The following is a 13,914-nucleotide window of genomic DNA, read 5'->3' on the forward strand; positions in this document are numbered from 1 at the left end:
AACGCTCTCCTGCACTGGGTGAAGTCAAGGGGGACTCTGCCCAGAGACCGATGACGCTGAAGAAGGGAGATATCCCATTGGTCATCCTTCTTTCTGGACCCTCCCAATCCCGAAATTCGAGGAATCCCCATTCTGGGCTCTGCAGAGTTTCTGCGATTCCTTCGCTTTGCGGAGAGAGGGAACCAGTGGGGAATTCCACTGCCTGAACCAAAGTGATCCACGGGATCTTGAGACAGGTCGTTTTCTCGGGGTGGGGGACACCCTCAGGAGGGAGGGGGGGCACACCAAGGCAATTCAGCCGGTTGGCCGAACTGCTCATACAATTAACAAGCAGTTTTAGGGAACCCATGGGAACTGGCTGAATACCTCCCCTACCTGGTTCCATATTGGGCCAAGTGATACGTCCCTCCCGCCTGCTTGTGGGCAGACCAGAGGCATCTGGGGGGTCAGCGTGGATTTTGGACTTATCTTGGTCTGGTCCATCAAATCTTTTTTACCTGCTTAAAATGGAATTTGCAAAGGGATCCGAGTGGCAACCAGAAGCCATTCTGAAACCCCAGGCTGACTCCTCATCCACCCACAATCTCTGTGTTTGGAAAGCAGAAGACTTTCCATGGGTGCCTCTTGCTAGAAACCTGGATGTCGTCCCCTCCCCCCTATTCCTCCTCCTCTTCCTCCTTGGACCTGGATGAATAGGTGGCATTGAACGCTCTCATGCCCCAATCCATAGCATTTGGTCAATTTGATTTACTGGGAATGTTCCGGTTCAAAAAGATTCTGTCCTACAAAGAAGGAACCCAGAAGTCAAAAGTTACAATTTGTTGTAGTTTAACTCATCAAAGGAAAGTAGAAAGGAAAGTTTACCTGGATAGAACATCCTGCCCCCTTTACACAGAAAGTCAGTTATATAAGCTAAACAGAATAACTGAATAGCAGAACAAGAGCCTTGGAAGGGACCTTGGAGGTCATCTAGTCCAACCCCCTGCTCAAGCAGAGAACCCTCCACCATTTCAGAATAGTGGCTCTCCAATCTCTTCTTAAAGACCTCCAGTGTTGGAGCATCCACAACCTCTGGTGTCATTTCACTGCTTAATTCTTCTAACTTTCAGGAAATTCCTCCTTAGTTCTAGGTTGCTTCTCTCCTTGATTAGTTTCCACCCTTTGCTTCTTTTTCCTGCCTTCTGCTGCTTTGGAGAATGGGTGGACCCCCTCTTCTTTGGGGCAGCCCCTCAAATATTGGAAGACTGTTTATCAGATCCCCCTTAGTCCTTCTTTTCACTGGACCAGACATACCCAATTCCTGCAATCGCTCTTAGTATGTCTCCATCCCCCTAATCCTCTTTGTTGCTCTTCTCTGCCCTCTTTCTAGAGTCTCAACATCTTTTTTTCATGGTGGCGACCAAAACTGGATGCAGGATTCCAAGTGGGTTCCTACCAAGGCCTTATAGAGCAGTATTAGCACCTCTTGTGACCTTGAGCCTCTGTTAATGCAGCCTAGGACTGTGTGGGCTTTTTTGGCAGTTGCAGCACACGGTTGGCCCAAGTGTCATTTGTTGATTTAGGACGTGAATGAAAAAAAAGAAGTCATAAGGTTACTTAAGAGTCCACAAAGAGAGTGACCACATGCTAATTAAGATGGAAGGAATTCTTGGCATAGAAGAGAAGAAACTATGGGCATCCCATTATCTAAGCATAGTCCTCCTTGGCAAGGAAAAATAGCTTATCTTACAGGTAGGGAATCTTATAATGTATCAATAGTACAGGTGGTCCCCGACTTACGACACTTCATTTAGTGACCAATCAAAGTTACAATGGCACTGAGAAAAAATGACATGATCGAAATTAGGACACTTGGCAACTGATTCATATTTATGACGGTCACAGCGTCCCTGGCTAAGATGATCAATCCCCTTTTGCAACCTTCTGGCAAGCAAAGTCAATGTGGAAGCCAGATTCTCTTAACAACCATAGTATTCATTTAACAACTGCAATGATTCACTTAACAACTGCGGCAAGAAAGGTCGTAAATGGGGCAGAACCCGCTTAACAAACATCTCGGTTATTTACATAAATTTTGGGCTTAATTGTGCTCGGAAGTCCACAATTTATTTACCTGAACACACCGTTGATCCTAAGGATATTTAGCCTGAAATGTGTGCAATTAAAATTTTCATATCTCGTCCGATCTTTCTTTGGCTCTCCGTCTCCCCATTCCCACTCCTGGTTCACCCTCCCCAAATACCATGATTGCATCATTGCAGTGTCACCTAGCAACAGAAATTTTGGGCTCAATTGCGATCGTTAGTGGAAGACTACAGGTTTTCCCTTATTTTTTTTTATCCCTTGTGGGTTTTCTAATCAAAATGTGATTAGCCAAACAATAATCTAATAATCCCATTTCCGAGAGGAAAAGCTTTCTAGGTCCCAGCCTCAAAGTTATTGCCATCCTTTCAACATTGCCTTGGCAAGAGAGAAAAATAAGGCCAATCAAGAGCCAAAGAAACCCTGGGCTACTTAGCAAGAGCAACAGTATCAGGACCCCCATGTGGTGGGCACTACAAAGCCCCCCGAGTCCAAGAGAGCTGACGGAGGGGGCAGGAGGCCAGCCGAAGGGAATCTCCCACCCCTTGCTAGAGGCTCAGCTCCCCTGCAGCCATCCAGCAACCGCTCAGTTAGGGCATCCTAAGGGTGGGAGGTCTGTGTGGGGAGGAGGGCAGCCCCCCTGCCACACCTCTAGCAAGGACGGAGGGGTGGGGGTCACAGGGCTCTGCACCATTGACCCAAACAAGACAAATAGGCAGGAATCAGGTGGGAAGAAGCGAGGAGGCAGGACGGCCGGAGCACCTGTTTTGCCAGACTTCCTAAGATGCCTGCCGGGATCCCTGCGGTGTCTCCCTTTTGTCTCCTCGCCTTGTCTTCATCTGCTCCATCCAGAACAGCCCCAAAGGAGGGAAAGGGGCCCTGCCAGAGCCACCTGTCAGAGGGGTAAGGCAGAGCATCCCAGGTGTTTCTATTTACCCTTCCAGTCTTCTTCCTTAAGGGAGAATCCCATAGCCTTCCCTTCCCTCTCCTTGTCCTTTCCTTGTCTCTGTGTTACCAAACCTTTCCTTCCCAGCAGGGTGGGAGCTCTGTCCATGAGGCACACCTGTGGCCTGAAAGGTAATCTTCCTCCCCCCCCCATGCAGAGGTGGAAGAGCAGTAAGAGGGTTGGAAGGGACCTCAGAGGTCTTCTAGTCCAACCCCCTTGCTCAAACAGGAGACCCTGCACCATTTCAGACAGGTGGCTTTCCAATCTCTCCTTGAAAACCTCCAGTGATGGAGCACCCGTAACTTCTGGTGGCAAGCTGTTCCACTGGTTAATTGTCCTCACTGTCAGGAAATTTCTCCTTAATTCTAGGTTCCTTCTCTCCTTGATTAGTTTCCACCCATTGCTTCTAGTCCTGCCTACTTTGGAAACCCCCCCCCCTTTCTTTGGGACAGCCCCTCAAATACTGGAAGACCTCTATCATGTCATGCCAGGGCCTTCTCTAGACAAGCCACACCCAATCCCTGCAACCATTCTTCACATGTTTTAGGCATATGTCATTTAGCCATTTGGCCACGTCATGCGTGCAAATTCATTGGAAAAGTCAGTGATGCTAGGAATGGTTAGTGGAAGAAGCTGAAGGGGAGCAAAGAACACATTGGCTTGATAACATCAATCTGACCCAACAGTCGGGGCTTCTCAGGGCACCATGGAAAGCAATGGCCTACAGGTGTTGGACACGACTGAACAGGAGTTCTCTGAACAAGAACTCAAAATAATCTCTCGCCCTGCAGATGTGATCAAAGTTGACACAGTGGGAGCACAGACTCCTTTAGCCACAATTTCCACCGGTGTAATTTCCTGGATGGAAGCTTTCCTAGCTGTCGGCTTCAAGGTGGGATTCAAAGGTTTCCAAAATAGAATAGAATAGAATGGAGCCGGAGGGGACCTTGGAGGTCTTCTAGTCCAACCCCCTGCTCAAGCAGGAGAACCTATGTACCATCTCAAGACAAGTGACTGTCCAGTCTCTTCTCAGAAACCTCCAGTGATGGAGCAGCCCCAACTTCTGGTGGCCAGCTGTTCCACTGGTTAATTGTCAGGAAGTTTCCCTTTAATTCTAGGTTGTTTTTCCTCTTTGTTTAGTTTCCATCCATTGTTTCTTGTCTTGCCCTCCGGTGCTTTGGAGAATAATTTGACCCCCCTTTTCTTTTGTGGCAGCCCCTCAAATACTGGAATATGTCTATCATGTCACCCGAATCCCTCCTTTCTTTAGACCAGCCAGGCCCAGAAAATAGTCTTTTTAAAAAAAGCACGTGTCAGCCTCTGTTTCACTATTTGCCTTCGGCTGCCATTGAAATGGGGAGGGGGGGCATAGTATTTGGGAGGGGAATATTTGGTACAGGAGAGATAGTGGAAAAGGGAGTTTTGTTCTCACCATCTATTGCGCATGCTGATGCCTGGGGTTTAGAGTTGGTCAAGGCCAACCGTCCTGCATACCAATCTGATGATGCTTCTTGGAGATGCAACCCACATGACACCTGAGGGATTTGCAGATTGGGCAATGGGATGGGGGTTGTCGGGGGGGGAGGGGGTTGGACAAATATTGATATGTATGATTCTGCGCCCTTCTGCCTCAGACCTCGCCTTACTTTGCTGCTATCTTTTCATAACCAGTAAAAGTACCGTATTTTTCGTCCTATAAGACACACTTTTTTACTCCAAAAAAGAGGGTGAAAATCTGGGTGCGCCTTATAGGCCGAATGTAGCCACCTGGGCAGTGGTGGGTTTCTGCTGATTGGTCAATGAACCCGGAAGCCCCGCCCCTGTCACTCACTCGCAAGTCCTTGGCGTTTTTTTGCATCGGGGCTTGCTGCAAGAGAGAGGGAGCAAAGACCTTTTCCGGATTGGTGGTGGTGGAGGTGCGGGCCGTACTCACTAAAGCAAGTCCGGGGAAGTCCTTTCCGCCAGCTGGAAAAGGTCTTCACCCCCCCCCCCCCCTTGCAGCATGCCCCGATGCAAAAAATGGCGAGATCTCTTCTCAGAAATGTCTTCTCGGGCTGGCCGGATCTCTCTCCAGATCTTGCGGCTTTTTCAGGGTTTTCTTTTTAAAAAACACCTGTTTGAACTATCTTGAAAATCTGCGATGTTGCTTTGGGAGGGGGCAGGCGGCAGCATTTGCCCCTGCCGCCCTCCCTGGGCACCTGCAGCCTGGAGCCTGCAGCTTTAAAACAAGACTTTACACAGCTGCCCGTCTTTCCCCTCCGAAAGCAACCTCGCAGGTTTTCAAGATCGTCTGCAGAGGCGTTTGGCGCGAACTCCTCTCCTGTTCCTTCTTCTGCAGGGGGGGGCTGCCTTGCTTGTGTGTCTGTCTGTCTCTCACTCTCCCTCCCTCCCTCTCTCTCTCTGTGTTTCTCTCTCCTCCCTTCCTCTCTGTCTGTTACTCTGTGTGTATGTGTGTGTGTCTGTCTGTCTGTCACTCACTCAATCACTCACTCTGTCTGTGTGTGTGTGTGTGTGTCTGTGTCTGTGTCTGTGTCTCTGTCTGTCCCTCTCTCCATCTCAACTGGAGAACTGAACCAGCGGAGCCTCGTCCTTCATTTTAAGAAGGCAGCTATCAGAGAGAAGAAGGCAGTGCAGCTTGTGCAGCAGCCGAAAATTGCCTGCTTAAAGATCGCCTGCTTAAAAAGAAGGACGAGCCTCCGCTGGTTCAGAGCCCATCCGTGGGGGGGGGGGGAGGGATCCCCCTTGCATTCCTCATCTTCCCGGATGGGCTGGTAAGGGGACAGAAAAGCTCCAAACTAGCGGAGCCTCGTCCTTCTTTTTAAGCAGGCGATCTTTAAGCAGGCGATCTTTTAAGCAGGCGATCTTCGGCTGCTGCACAAGCCGCGCTGCCTTCTTCTCTCTGATAGCTGCCTGCTTAAAAAGAAGGACGAGGCTCCGCTGGTTCGGAGCCCATCTGCGGGGGGGGGGAGGGATCCCCCTCGCGTTCCTCATCTTCCTGGATGGGCTGGTAAGGGGACAGAAAAGGTTGTTCTCCAGTTGGGATGGAGAGAGGGACAGACAGACAGAGACACAGACACAGACACAGACACAGACACACACACACACAGAGTGAGTGATTGAGTGAGTGACAGACAGACACACACACACATATACACACAGAGTGACAGACAGAGAGGAAGGGAGGAGAGAGAAATAGAGAGAGAGAGAGAGAGGGGAGAGAGAGAGAGAGATGGGGGAGAGAGGGAGGGAGGGAGGGAGGGTGAGAGACAGACAGACACACATACAGAGTGACGGAGGAGGGAGAGAGAGAGACAGAGATACAGAGACAGACAGATAGACACACAGAAAGAATGACAGAGAGAGACAGAGAGGCGGGGAGGGAGAGAGAGACAAAGAGCTACACAGAGAGAGAGACAGACAGACAGACACACAGAGAAACAGAAAGAGAGAGAAAGAGAAAGAAAGGCAGAAAAAAATGAAAAAAGAAAAGAAAAAAAAAGAAAGTGGGAGAGAGAGATGAAAGAAACAAACAAAGAAAGAAAACTTATGACCACAATTGAGCCCAAAATTAAGTGGCAATTGAGCCCAAAAATCTTTTTTTTTCTAGATTTTCCTCCTTTAAAATTGGGTGCGTCTTATATTCCGGAGCGTCTTATAGGGCGAAAAATACGGTACTTTTAATTCTGAAAAATGGAGCTAAGTGTTTTCTTTCTTGGTTGCTGAAGGAGGCCAACTTGACAGCATGGGAGATTGATCCCCTGAGGTGGCTATTTGGGGAGCCTCCAGGTTGAGCAGCAGTCTACCTTGAATGCTTTGGGATTTAGCAGCGGGAAGGAGCCAGGGCTCCTTAGCAGGAACTGATGCCTCCAGGTGTTCATCCTCCTTGTTTCATTTCTCCTTATCCTTTTAAGTGGACCCCTTGTGGCCATGGCAACAGAGGGAATTGCTTCGGGCCGAACTCTGTTGCCCAAAAAATGCCCCAGGTGCTTTGGTGGGCCTGCAGCCAGGCTGAGTTGCCAGAAGGAGGCGCCGTTCCCATTTCCCTGCCAGGATCCTGGGAGGCCCTGCGGGGGACGAGGCCGAGGCCTTTGCTGCAATGGCGGTATCTATGGACGGAGAACCAGGGGTGCGAAAGGGGAGACGGAGAGCCAAAGAACGACCGGACGAGATAGAAATGTATTTCATTGCACCGATTTCAGCCTAAATACCATTATGATCAATGGTGTGTACAGGTAGTCCTCGACTTACGACCGCTATTGAACCCAAATGTTAGGTAACTAACCGAGATGTTTATTCAGTGAGTTTTGCCCCATTTACGACCGTTCTTCCTGCAGTTGTTAAGTGAATCACTGAGGTTGTTAAGTTAGTTATACGGTTGTTAAGTGGATAAGGGTTCCCCATTGGCTCTGCTTGTCAGAAGGTGGCAAAAGGGGATCACATGACCCCAGGACACGGCAACCGTCATAAATATGAGTCAGTTTGCCAAGCAGCCGATTTTTGATCATGTGGCCACAGGGATGCTGCAGCGGTCACAAGTGTGAAAAATGATCATAAGTCAATTTTTTCGATCCCGTTGTAGCTTTGAATGGTCACTAAATGAACTCTTGTAAGTTGGTAAATACCTGTAGTATTTTTTAACAATGTGGAAAGAAAAACAGCTTAGGAAGAACAAACCTGTTCAACCCCTCTCCACCCAGTGAGGGCAACACACACACACACAGAAACACACAAGGCACAGATGAAATTGATCTTTCTATTTTTATGGTGACTCTGATCATGATTGATCACTTCTTCTTTTTATGTACAATGAGAGCTTATGCACCGAAGACAAATTCCTTGTCTGTCCAATCACACTTGGCCAATAAAGAATTCTCTCTTCTCTTCTCTTCTCTTCTCTTCTCTTCTCTTCTCTTCTCTTCTCTTCTCTTCTCTTCTCTTCTCTTCTCTTCTCTCCTCTCCTCTCCTCTCCTCTCCTCTCCTCTTCTGCTCCGCTCCAGTCCAGTCTCATCCAGTCCATATTTTCTATTCTATTCTATTCTATTCTATTCTATTCTATTCTATTCTATTCTATTCTATTCTATTCTATTCTATTCTATTCTATTCTATTCTGTATTCCTATTCCTACTCTATGTATTCTATTCCTATTCCCATTCCTATTTATATTCTATCCCATCCCATCCCATTCTATTCTATTCTATTCTATTCTATTCTATTCTATTCTATTCTATATTCCTTATTCTATTCTATTTATTCTATTCCTATTCCTATTCCTATCCTATTCTATCCTACAGGAGACCAGAGCAATTAGTAATCTTTGCAGCCTCTCTTTATCCCTTAATGTATTTTATTTAATAACTGGATCGATTGCAGTCACTGAATGAGAAGCACTTGAATCCACATTTTTTTCTCTCTGTCATGACCAGCTTTTTCAGCTCCCTAGGAAAACCGATAATACTTTAGAGGTAATCCTCTACTCACGACTACAATTGAGCCCGAAATTTATGTTATTAAATGAGACATTTGTTAAGTGAGTTTTGCCCCATTTTATGACTTTTCTCGCCACCGTTTATTTATTTATTATTTATTGAATGTCTATTGCACGGTTGTTGTTAAGTGAATCATTGCAATTAATAAGTTATTAACAAGGTGGTTAAGCAAATCTGGCTTCCCCATTGACTTTGCTTAACAACTGTCTTGCTTAGCAACAGAAATTTGGGGCTCAGTTGTGGTCGTAAGTTCAGGACTACCTCTATGCTGCCTAGAGAATTCTGGGAGTTGATGTCCACCCATCTTAAAGTGGTCAAGGTTGAGGAACACTGACTTAGTCCCAGAGGGGAATATTTTCCATCAGTGGGGGATGTTGGAACTCATTGTTGGAATCCCAAAGGTTCTCCCCCCCTCCCCAGAGGCAACTGGACTTTCTGATTTTTCTTTGAAGATGTTTTGCTTTTCATCCAAGAAGCTTCTTCAGCTCTGACTGGATGGTGGGGAATGGAAGGATTAGTATAAGTATCAATCCTTCCATTCCCCACCATCCAGTCAGAGTTGAAGAAGCTTCTTGGATGAGAAGTGAAGTGAAGAAAAACCAGAAAGTCCAGTTGCCTCTGGGCGGGGGAGGGGGGAGCACCTTTGGGATAACCATGATCTGGATGCCACCAAAGGCATTGTTGGAATGTATTTTTATGCAACAACTACAGTAGTATTTAACCAGTATAGTGTTTAGAAGTTTGGAACTATGGTGTATACTCTATGCTCTTTTGTTCTGAGTTTCCTGTTTTCTGTTACAGTTAGATAATTGAGCAGTAAAGCACATGGTGATTGTACTCTGTTTGTTCTGTGGTGCTTTATAGACACAGAATTTCTACCCAGGGACTATCCTAACTTCACCCAAAGTGAGTTGCTGCTAAAACCCCACAAACAAGAGCTAGGGAAAGCTTTGTTTGTCTTGCCTGCCTGCCAGCCTGGGACTTACCCAGGAGGCATCTTGGTAGTGCCAAAACGTGACGGCTTCTTCTCCTTCCCATCCTTTCACAGCCATCTGCATCGGAGATCCCAGCTGCAACTAAAAGGATAGCGACAGAGAACAGATGTAACCTGAGGGCCACAGAGGATGGACTTTGTAATACTTGAAATGTGGCTATTGTAATACTGCTTTCTTGTATTTTAAATTTGCTTTTTCAATTGTATTGCTGATCATTTCACATAACCTCCAAGAAAAAGCCTCTCTTTCGGGAACCAGGACTGGCAGGGGAGCATTCAATACATTGTAGACAACAGTTTTGTTTGTAGCTGTTCTCAAGCCTCCGTGAAAGAAGAATATAGTCCAGCCCAACCTTGGGAAGCGCAGAGGATGTATTTTTCCCAACCCCATTTTGATGTTTCCCCTTTTCAAATGTTTCTTTTACTTTATTCAGAATACAATTCTCTTTTCTATGGCAATGCTGTCATTCTTATGATGTAACTGAACAGATGATTACTGTATTTTTCACACTATAAGGCTCTCCAGACTATAAGACACCCCTAGCTTTTGGGGAGGAAAACAAGGAAAAAGAATCTGCCTCTGCCTCCCAGCCTCCTAGCAAACAGCTTGGTCAACTTCAGCACAGTGTGATTTAGCACGAGCAGCTGATTGGCAGTTGGATCAGGCTCTTTCCAGGCGGCAGTGATTCACTGCCTGTAACAGGCCAAAAATGGGATGCACAGAGGCAAATTGCTGGGAGGCAGAGTCCAAAGGGTGGGGGCTGGCAGGTGGGCAGGTCTTCAGCAACATTCACTCTATAAGACGCACAGACATTTCCACCCATTTTTTTGGGGGGGGGGAGTGCGTCTTATAGACTGAAGAATACGGTATTTCTAAACCAATCAACTTTTGCTTTGAAGTTTTTTGTGGTACAAACTATAAAAGCAAGTGAAATCCATTTCTGGAGGTTCCCCCTTTTCATAGAACACACTTTATCAGAGTAATAAATTGCTCTTAAATGAACTTCCAACTCGATTGTTTATTGGAAAAGATAAACTTGAGGCAGAATCTAAGGCCAGATTTGGCCATTGATAAGTTCTGAGTGATTGAAGGGATGCGAGGCCTGGGTGACTTCTAACAGCTCTTTATTTACTGTGAGGCAACTGAACTCCCTGGCTGACACAGCTCCTTTTATAGGAAACTGCTCAGCCAAACAGCCAATCAGGAGAGAGTATTTTCCCGCTCCAACAGAGGACCAGACAGAGAACTTCAACTGACAACTATATACAATACATAACACCCCTTCCCACCAAGATGGAGCATTATGGTGATTAAAATAACAACAGGTGTAGTCTTTTAGGTAGGCAGGGCGGTGATGTGTCTGTCCCAACCTATGAGGTACCATCTCAAGACCAGTAGCTCCAAAGCCTTGACTAGGCGGAGTGGCTGCTTCAGGTATAGCTTGTGGCGGCAGCAAGGGCTCAATCCCTGGTGCTTCCAACACAAGAGGAACTGAGTCAGCAGGCATCTGTCATTCACCACAATCCCTTGTCGGTATTGTTGTTTGTGGCGGTGGAGTCCCTTCTGGCTGGCAGCAGACTGAGGTTCCAAGGCAGCCATGCAGTTGGTCAATGTGGTGGCACCACAACCTGCCATCTTTGAGCACCACCCTGTAGAAATGCAGCCCAATAATGTCCACTACATGGGCAGGAATCTAGGAAGGGCCCCTGGCATAGTTGTGGGCATAGACAAGGTCCCCAAGTGAGAATGACGGGAGCTGGTTGGTCAAGTTTGCAGGAGTTGTCCGAGGAGTAGTCCAGGTGCAGCCGGTCCAAGCGGTCTGCAGGCGGCAACCCATTAAGAGTTTGGCCGAACTCCTGTTGTTGGTGGACAGTTGCCATACCTTAGGGTCATGGGATCACTATAAGATTTGCTTAACGACCGCTTGATTTACTTAACGACTGCACTCATTTGCTTAGCAACTGTGGCAAAAAGGTTGTACAATGACACAGAACTTACTTAGCAACAGAAATTGTGGTCATAAGTGGAGGACTACCTTTATTGCCTCATAGTCCATTCTAATTTATATTCAGAGACTTTCAGGATCCCATAATTAGAACTTCCCTTTTCTTCTACCTTCTGCTCGCTTCCCGGGAGCCGGGAGCAAAGTCCTTCTGAAGGGCTTATTTCTGGGGCTTCTGGGGCAGGAAGCAGCCTGAGATGACTGAAGGGAACCCCCCAGATCAGGCCTTCAATGGTTGCACTGCTGGGCTTCCCACATTAGAGAGAGAGAGAGAGAGAGAGACCCTCTTTCTTTCCTCTGATGGAGTTTGAGACACAGCCGATCTCCTGCTTGCAACTATTCACCTGGTGCAGCCACAAGGAGCCCAATCTCCTCAGGATGCAGTCTGACTCTCCTGTGGGGTTTCTCCACCCACATCTTCTTTGACCGAGCACAGGCACGAGCCTATTTGAAGACGTACCTTGTGGCATTAAGAGCGGCCAAACGTCAACATTGTGCCGCTCTTATTGCGTCTGCAGATAACCGCCCTGCCGCCCTGTTTCGGGTGACCCGTTCCCTCTTGTTTGAGAGACCACGGGAAGCCCCTCTACAGGGCAGAGCAGAGGAGTTTGGGAATTATCTACAGGACAAAGTCGCTCAAATCCGGATGGGATGGACCCCTTTCAGTGGTTCAGTAGAGACGCCCGTTGCGAGTCTTGAGGGACCGCTTTGGGAGGAGTTTGACTCGGTTGCCATCGAGGATTTGGACAGGTTGCGTGGACGTCTGCGACCCACCACATGTTTATTGGACCCGTGTCCCTCCTGGCTTGTACTGGCATCCTGGGAGGTTACGCGCGACTGGCTCCTGGGCCTGGTGAACGCCTCGTTGGGTGAGGGGTCTCTACCGGCCGCCTTGAAAGAGGCGGTGGTGAGGCCCCTACTCAAGAAGCCTTCCCTGGACCCAACGGACCTAGTCAATTATCGTCCAGTCTCCAACCTTCCTTTTTTAGCGAAGGTTGTAGAGAGTGTGGTAGTACAGCAGTTCCCACGTCACCTGGAGGAAAATGATTATCTAGACCCGCGCCAGTCCGGCTTCCGACCCGGGCACAGCACGGAGACGGCCTTGGTCGCATTGGTCGATGATCTCTGGAGGGCCAGAGATAGGGGTTGTTCCTCTATCCTGGTCCTATTAGATCTCTCGGCGGCGTTCGATACCATCGACCATGGTATCCTGTTGCACCGGCTAGAGGGGCTGGGAGTCAGAGGCACCGTTTTACGGTGGTTTGGCTCCTACCTCTCTGGTCGGACGCAACGTGTGTTGACAGGGGAGCAGAGTTCGACCCGGAGGCCACTCACATGTGGAGTGCCACAGGGATCGGTACTCTCGCCTCTCCTGTTCAACACATATATGAAACCGCTGGGCGAGATCATCCGTGGTTTTGGAGTGGGATACCATCTGTATGCTGATGATACTCAGCTATACATTTCCACTCCGAACCACCCCAATGAGGCCGTCGAAATGATGTCCCGGTGTCTGGAGGCCGTAAGGGTCTGGATGGATGGCAACCGACTAAAACTCAACCCTTCCAAGACGGAGTGGCTGTGGCTTCCGGCCTCCCGGTTCAACCAGGTGCTTCCATCTCTGGCCATCGGGGGCGTCCAACTAGCCCCCATGGAACAGGTGCGCAATTTGGGCGTCCTCCTAGATACCCGGCTGTCCATGGATAACCATGTAACAGCCGTGGCAAGGGGGGCGTTCCATCAGGTTCGCCTGATGCGCCAATTGCGCCCCTTATTGGACCGGGATGCCCTACGCACAGTCACCCATGCGCTAGTGACGTCTCGCCTGGATTACTGCAATGCTCTCTACATGGGGCTTCCCTTGAGATGCACTCGGAGACTACAGTTGGTCCAGAACGCGGCCGCGCGGGTGATTATGGGGAGGACTAGATACTCCCCTGTAACACCTCTCCTGCGCGAGCTGCACTGGCTGCCTGTGGTCTACCGAGTGCGTTTCAAGGTTTTGATTATGATCTTTAAAGCGCTCCATGGCACAGGGCCTAGTTATATGCAGGATCGCATCCTGCCCCACACATCCCTACGACCAATTCGCTCACACAGAGAGGGACTTCTCCGGGTGCCGTCCGCCAAACAGTGCCGGGGGGCGACACCCAGGAGCAGAGCCTTCTCTGTGATGGGCCCAGCCCTATGGAATGACCTCCCCCGTGACATCAGGATTACTTCCGATCTCCGCTCCTTCCGTGTACAGCTGAAGACCCACCTCTTTCAATTATCTGGCCTGGCTCAATCGCAATCGTAATTTTCCCATTCCTCCAAACTGTTTTTTAAATGGTTCTTAAATATTAATTTTATTGGGTTTTTACAATTGGGGTATTTTAAAGTAGATTTTTAACTGTCTATTGA

The sequence above is a fragment of the Natrix helvetica genome, assembly GCF_964273705.1.
Source record: "Natrix helvetica genome assembly, chromosome: 5".
NCBI lineage: Eukaryota > Metazoa > Chordata > Lepidosauria > Squamata > Natricidae > Natrix > Natrix helvetica.